Source organism: Tachysurus vachellii, chromosome 1 (genome assembly GCF_030014155.1).
Source record: "Tachysurus vachellii isolate PV-2020 chromosome 1, HZAU_Pvac_v1, whole genome shotgun sequence".
Taxonomy (NCBI): Eukaryota; Metazoa; Chordata; class Actinopteri; order Siluriformes; family Bagridae; genus Tachysurus; species Tachysurus vachellii.
Window position 1 is genome coordinate 37545464 of NC_083460.1, and position 8101 is coordinate 37553564.

At 37.8% G+C, this 8101-nt stretch overlaps 1 long non-coding RNA gene across 1 annotated transcript; it reads left to right on the forward strand.

The window, feature by feature from the left end:
• Positions 1–926: 926 nt before the first annotated feature.
• On the forward strand, positions 927–5211 carry LOC132842573 (uncharacterized). The gene is made up of 4 exons (XR_009648046.1): positions 927–1094; positions 2295–2487; positions 2725–2820; positions 3016–5211. It is a non-coding gene; the product is annotated as an uncharacterized LOC132842573 (long non-coding RNA).
• The last annotated feature ends 2890 nt before the right edge of the window (positions 5212–8101 follow it).

Here is an 8101-nt window from a genome sequence, read left to right on the forward strand (position 1 = left end):
TAAGCGAGACACAGAGACAGAAACACTCACTGATGTAGTCTACCAAAGAAATAACCACAATGTGGGCATTACCCTGGATCAGGATAAAATTACACTGGAACAAATTAGGCATCAAATTTACAACTTCACATTAATTCATCTTTTGTTAACCAATCTTGCACTTGACTTTCAAGGAAGCGTTGCTTGGTGTGGCTGTTTGGAATGTAGGAATAAATAATATTGAAACAATCTTATCATATCAACAATTTTCACCCACACATTTTTTCCCAGTCCATAATGGCAAAATACGTAACTGATTTATCTTGTGTGTATTGTTAGCACTTTTTTATCACATATCCTGGCTTATAAAACTGCACCCAGTAAAAGTGAAAGTTAAAGTCAAACGATTTAACTTCCTAGAAATCACCCACCCATTTTATCATAGGTTTAAAGTGGGAGTCTAAGAGTCAGGGAACTAAGTTAATTAAAGACGGGCTTGAGCTATTACTCATCAACTAACCACAGCTCCTCCCTAAGCTTGCATATTCACCTACAGGAGCGTCAACACGATTGGTTGCACCCGAAAAAGCCCCAGACCACGTTTGATCAAAATACATATTTAGTTTTGCTGTTTGTTTTTAAACATTGCTATAGGAAGAGAAGGAAAGATGTTAGATGTAGATGTTTTAAAAAGGTGTGTCCCAGGTCATTTTGAACCTGTTCATCAGATAATAAACAATCTGAATGTCTTTAGGATATGGAAGACTGATGGTATTTTAAATAATCCTTCTGTTGGGAACTGAACACAGCATTCGGTGCTAAGACTAATCTATTTGCTATGGTGACTCATTTACACTGTGTACTTTACCCTGCACACTGGCAGATTTGGTTGTATGACTGTGTGTAATTAGGAAAGTTACAGTGTCTATAATGTTCAACTGCAGAATGTCAACTTTAATGTGATGCCATTTCTGGGGACTGTAAGTAATTTTCAAACTCGACAGCTCGGTTGATTCTTGGCCAGCTGTTTGTCATTGCATCGTTGGAGCACTAAGACACTCTAAAGTCAGGAGCTTATTCTAAAGAAGACATACATCTAGAGTGTGTCTGTTAATGTAAGTACCAAAGACATGTCAGTGATGGTCTGTCATTAGGCTGGAAAAAAATTGGAATGAATTAATATCCCTTTTACACATGCATTTTTATGCAGGAGTTTAATCAGAATTCATTCAGAAGGGTTTAGGTGTGAATGCAAGCTACTGTTCAAATCATTTTACATTACAGTATACTTAGACAAGTGTAAGTCCCTGGATATATAAGGTTCATGTGTAAATAGAAGCCAGTGCCTTTCCTAGAAACAATGCAGACAACATCTGAGTAAAAACATTAGCTGTGTGAAGTATGAACAAGAAGAAATTCATTGGAATCTAAACACAATTCAGAAGCTTTCGGCCGTTCGTTCTGAAGACGAAATTCTTTTTCAGATGAAACTGGGATGTGTAATTTTTAAGCCAGGAGCATGTGGTATATGTAAACATAATAAATAACAACAAATTCACTGATTACTTAACCCTGCTGTGTGTAACGAGACATTAATGAGAAATTATTGCTGAAATGCTGTGAGTCTGAATAACTGAAAATCCTGAACATTACCAGGAACATCGTCTTGTAGGCTTTCCTATGTTTTGTCAATAAACATAGACCCACCTACTCTAACAGAAAGAAATAATTTGACTGACACGGAAAATGACCCCTTACTCACCCCAACTGCTTCACATAAATCAACATTAACAACTTTTTAACTTTTAAGGACAGAACCGTGAATCAGTCTTCTGACTATAAGTTCTGGCATTCAATCAGATTACAGTTTTTAAGATACAGGAGTTTGCAGCCTAGAAAAGTTCATATTGTCCTATAATCATTTGCAACCAAGATCTACACATTTTATCAGTCTGAAAAGTTGTACTGCTCTGAAAAAAAAAGAAAGAAAGAATGAATGTTTATGGTTCAGCTAGTAAAATGCAAGTGTCGTTGAAGTCTGTTTGTCTGTACAGCATGACATTTTATTTTATCGACACTTGACTGTATTAGTCTAATTCAGATGAAGCACTGACGTAGCCTATGCATTTATTTTCACTGTGCAAGGTGAATGTACACAGTTCTGTAAATCCCTACACTATATATCAAAATGCTTTGAGCAGCAGTGTGTAACAGAGAAGAAACTGGCAGAAAGCATTGCTGTTTTGCCGAACGTCACGGCTCGGAGGAGTTACGACTCTGGCTCATTTTGTTCTCACTTGTTTGACCTTTTGCAGATCCCCAGCCGCATTGTTCAATAATGGCTGGTTGAAGAGTCGCACCCTTCTCTCTATGTGGTTACCTGATCCCTCCCAGCAAACACAGTGTGTTCACATGGGACTGCTCATACCAAAGTACACCTACGCAATCGACTCCCTTTTCATTTCGCCTTTTCATTGTGTGTACACATGTATGTGAACGTGCGCTTTGGTGAGTGTTTAGTGGTGTGAAAATGAAAAAAAACAAAAACGACATAAAGCACTTCACAATGAACTCACTTTGCATAATAAAGATAATATTAATGATAACAATAATAAGGGATTTGTGATGATATGCAATGACAATAGTGTATATTGTTATAATTAAATTTTACATTTCTTCTGCACAGGATATGTAAGGCTCTTTTATAAAAGCTGTGTGATTAATGATTTTTCTCATGTCATTCAGATTTTGATGGCCTTGAAGATGCTAACATGGATTGCTTTTGTCAATAAGGTTTAGCTTAAGAAGATCCTCAAGAACCTTAAGAAGTCAGGAATGCAGGTCTGTCTGTCTGCTCTGTGACCCCAGTGTATTTAAAAATTAAATAAATAAATAACTACACATAACTACCACTACACACCTTTCCCTCACTACTGAAACCCAACTCGTTATCATTTATGCCACAGGGTGTTTGTATAGTCTGCAGTTCAGACTGTTGGTATTCAACACTCGTCTTTTGTTATGATCTCTTGTCAGATCTTAGCACCGGAAGGATGGGCCCTGGAATAGCAGAATGTCTATGAGGGCCACACAAAGGTGAAGAATTTAGCAGAACTCCTGGTGCTGGGGGGTGGGGTGATGGGAACTCCATACATGGGTACGGGCCCTCACACAAGCACTGAGGCAGCACTAGGGTTGAGTTTTATGAGCCCCCTAAAGGTACAGTACATAGAAACAGAAAGCCGGTTTCAGCGATCCAGATCACACAGCATGGATGGAACTGTAACCGTAGCTGGGCGACGAAACACAGAACAAGGGAACTCTGACTAGGTGCAAGATGCAGCTAAGGCATAGGTCCCATACATTCCTGCCCCGATGCCTGCATGCTTACACTGCACAAAGCATGCTACGCTTGGACTAATGTTTATGAAAGTAATGTATTAGTCACTCACGACCTTCCCACTAGGTCATTGTATGTATTCATATAATCGATTAGAATGTCCTGAGGGGTATGCAAGACCGCTTTAATGGACCTGAAAAAAGCCATCTACTACTTTCTGACTCCTGTAAATGGTTAAGACGATTAGTCTTTGAAGTAGCATTAGTCTCAGATTTAGCCTGAAATTATAGTAGGAATAAAATAATAAGCAAAACAAAACACTCTGCTCCATTGACTTGCAGCTGGCCATGTTTTTAGGTGAAACATTACATTACATACCCAGCTCAGAGATTTGTTTATAACAAAACTTAGAAAGTATGGTTGAGTTTATGTTTCTATTAGCTTACACCACCTATACTACAGGTGCTTGCTACATCATTTTGAAATTTGTGCAAATGTTTGACACGTGAGGACTTTTCTTTTCTTTTTTTTTCTTCATTATTTGAATTTATTTAACATTAACAAACCACACAAAACAAACTACAGCATTTATAAAGAAAAACGTTATTTTTAAGCCAGCAAAGGAAGTTAACACATGCTAACACATGATGTTCATTCAGTTTGTTAAGTAAATGAACTACTTAAATCCATTCAGAAGTATGAATACGGTCACATAAATGATCATCACATAAATATTCAAGCTAATAATGTTAATAGCATTTCTAGGAAGTGGTCACTGGTTATGGTGTTAGGCTACTGCTAAGAAGGTTGTGAGTTTGAATCCCAGAACCACCAAACTGCCACCTCTAGGCCCCTGAGCATGGCCCTTAACCTTCAAAAGTAGACATGGCCCTTAACCTTGAAGATCATGGCCCTTAAAAGTAAGTTGCTCTGGATAAGAGCATGTTTGACATGCATTAATGAATATAACTCATGTTTTTGGGTGGAATTATTATAGTCAGCCTCACACATGAATTTTATCAGTTAATACAATATGCAGTCCCTCCAAGATTGATCAATCGCAGAAATAAACACAAAATCAAGCCAAATCTATAATTAAAAAAAAAGTACAGCAGATTTTCCTCGACTGTGGACCGTTGTGTGACATCATCACAACACACGTTCAGCCAAATTCCCCTTGATTCACACGCATCAAACATGAGTACAGCCATCATATAAATCGCAATTCATCCAATGCTAGTAGTTTTCCATAAGAAAGTAAAGAGTTGTGTCGCAAGATTTGAAAAAAGCTGCAAATCAAGTTTTTTTGGTTGCAAAAATCACAAAAAAATCTAAATGAAACTCTGAAGAGACGGAGCGTATAGCTTATAAATAAACATTATCATACCACAGCACTGTTGTATTCTTCATCCTGATTAGTCAAAAGGTTAATTCATCTTCTTAAAGCAGAGCTTCAATCCAAATCATTATTTTTTCTATAGGAACAGAGGATTAACGGTGAGTCCGCTGAAAGGATGCATTTACTTAACAATTATGGAAGGAGCATCTAGTGGTATTGCATAATAATAGTAATGGTTAGTTTTTCACCAATAGACAGTGTTCAAGATACAGAGCTTGGTGTATTCCCTGTAACATGACAATCTTCTATTCACTTCAAGAAAGAGAAAAATGACAGGCGAGGTAAGGAAACGACTGTTTATAGCTGATAAACTTATAAAAGTTGCTCAAATGCTACTGTTTATTGTTCGTTTGCACTTGACTATCTAGTGAAGTTAGAGACAATTTGTAATTTATAATCACACAATCTTATGTCTTCCAGATGAGGATGAGTTCCCTTTTGAGTCTGGTTCCTCTCAAGGGTTCTTCCTCATATTGTCACTGGGAGTATTTCCTCTCCACTGTTGCCTCTGGCTTACTCATTAATAATAAATGTGACTTTTAAATTTATACTCTGAATGTTGTATTTTCCTGTAAAACTGATTTGTGAGCAATATCTGTTGTTTAAAATCGAATTGAATTCAATTGAAAACAGTAAAGGTATCTACAAACAGAAAAAAAAGAAATGCTGTGTCATTCCTTAAGAAATAAAACAATTGTAATCCTTGACAAATTGCTTTTTTTGAAGAAGCTTTAATTTACTCTAAATCAATTATATAGTTCTCTTTCTATCTATATGTTGCACATGGTTCCTGAGCATGTGGCTGGATTATTTTGGCTGAATGGACCTGCATATACTTACTGCAACAATTTATTTTTTTGTTGTTTATGAGGTATTCTAACGTACCACAGGACAGGGTGGAGGTTTTCAGCAAGTAAAGGTCACAATTCACACAGAAATTACGGAAGCACATTGTACACATACTCACCTACATGCCTTTTGTGCATATATATATGGGAGGAAAGATACCTGCTGAGCAGCATGATTACTTCTTTCACCCCTTTCTTTGATTTTGCACAGATAAACAATGAAGAAGAATCTGGAAAACAGTGATTCTATTAAAACCAATATACCAGAATTTGCATTAGTTCCTAATCACTACCATAAAAAAGTCTTCCAATGAACATATTAATAATACTGCATGGAACATTACCTTTTCTTTACACCTGGACATAACTGGTGGAGCCTGTAACCATGTCAACAGTCTTACTAGTCTTACCTACTGTAGCTTAGTTTGCATCCTAGATTAACTTTTTTATACGAAAAATTAAATAAAGTATTTTTAGTTTTATAGTCCAAAATATGGGGAGCACAGTGGCTTAGCGGTTAGCACGTTCGCCTCACACCTCCAGGGTTGGGGGTTCGATTCCCGCCTCCACCTTGTGTGTGTGGAGTTTGCATGTTCTCCCCGTGCCTCAGGGGTTTCCTCCGGGTACTCCGGTTTCCTCCCCCGGTCCAAAGACATGCATGGTAGGTTGATTGGCATCTCTGGAAAAAATTGTCCCTAGTGTGTGATTGCGTGAGTGAATGAGTGTGTGTGTGCCCTGCGATGGGTTGGCACTCCGTCCAGGGTGTATCCTGCCTTGATGCCCGATGACGCCTGAGATAGGCACAGGCTCCCCGTGACCCGAGGTAGTTCGGATAAGCGGTAGAAGATGAATGAATGAATGAATGAATGAGTATAGAATATTGCAGCATTGGAGTATTGGCAATGAAATATTTTCGATTAAAAGTCTCACAAATCTCCTGGTTTTTCCACTCAGTGACAAGAAGCATGTCCGAAATCTCATACATATACACTATTCTATGACATTTTGTATTATAAATGAAATACTAACAAGGAAAAGTGCAAGATGAACCCAAATGATGCACTTATTCAACCTGAAAAAGCAAGTGAGGAATGTTGGATACTTTGTGCACTAATTTGTGCACGTCAATTTCCACCCATCATACTGCCTCTTTCCATAATAGCGAGAAATAAGAATAGGCTCATGTGAAAGCAAGCTTTATGGCCATTTGTCTCCAGATAGGAAAATTGACATTCCTCCGTTCCTTCTTGATCACTGTGACACTAACCAATCACAGGTTTTTGTTTTTTCATGTATACGGAAGCTAGTAGTTAGTGCTCTCCTTCAAGCGTGTTGAGCTGCCCTGTGACATTGCACAAGCAGATTAGATAAATGGGTTGTAAGGAAGCTCAGCAGCCCTCATCCACCCGGATTGGTAGCTGTTGGTAGATGTGACCAGAGTGGGATTTGGTGATGTCTAAATAAATAGAAGTAGAATATGCTTAGCGGGAAAAAATTAACGGCTTGACAACCTGCTATACAATATATTATTGATGTTTGATGCACTGAATTGAATCAAGAGTTCTGGCATGTTGTGAATTTCATGTTAGCACAAAAATCAGCATATCACATGACCTTACTGAGCACTCACATGTGTCCCTTTTCACCTAATGTAAATAGTGTTTAACTGTAATAGTGCACTTTAACTGTCTTTGTCATGTCATGAAATTTTGCATAATCTGAAGTAGATTTATATAAAGACCTGAGTGAATTTTGTCATGCTTGGTTTTCTGTTTTAACCCCTAACAAGTATGTTGTAATTCTTAACTTAACTTGTTGTCGTAACTAATCAGTTCCCAAATTAAATGAAAAATGGATGGCAATCATTGTGTTTCAGCTCAATTAACTCCCATCTTTAAAGAATGCAGAGTGTAACTTATGGAGTCACGTATCTTCTCATACTCAGAGGAAAATCATTAGGCTCACTCCGTGCCTGCTCGGTAATGACTCGAGAATGAGCCGAGATGTGAATGGATGCTATTGTCAGGGCTTTGATAGAGCGACTGATATTTAGGCCCAGATGAAGCCATGTTCTGTGTGAAACAGGAAACAGAATCCTAACCCCCTGAACCCTGACCTCAGGTTTGATGAACCTCTAACACATGTGCCACGGTGCTGGAGGTTTTTTGTCCAGGATACTTTGTCTCAAAGACTTGTTGTCATACAATTAGGGAAAACACAGACAAAGTTCTTTCTTTAAAAAACAAAACAAAACACATATATAAAGCTGTATTTAATGATATAAAGTGGATAGATTATTACTTTCGCAATAATGAGAGCATGAGTGTCTTCAAATGTTGTAAATAAAAATACACAGAATGGTATAAAGTAGAGCCTTGGGCTGATTTCTTTTTAGCCCAACCTGCAGACCCACAGCAGTCTTATCAAATAATTAAGCTTTTAAGATTCACTCTGCAAAGTACGTGAATTATATGAATTAGTACATTGCACACTGCACACACCACTTTGGAACTCCTTTCGCACTGGTCACTGTAG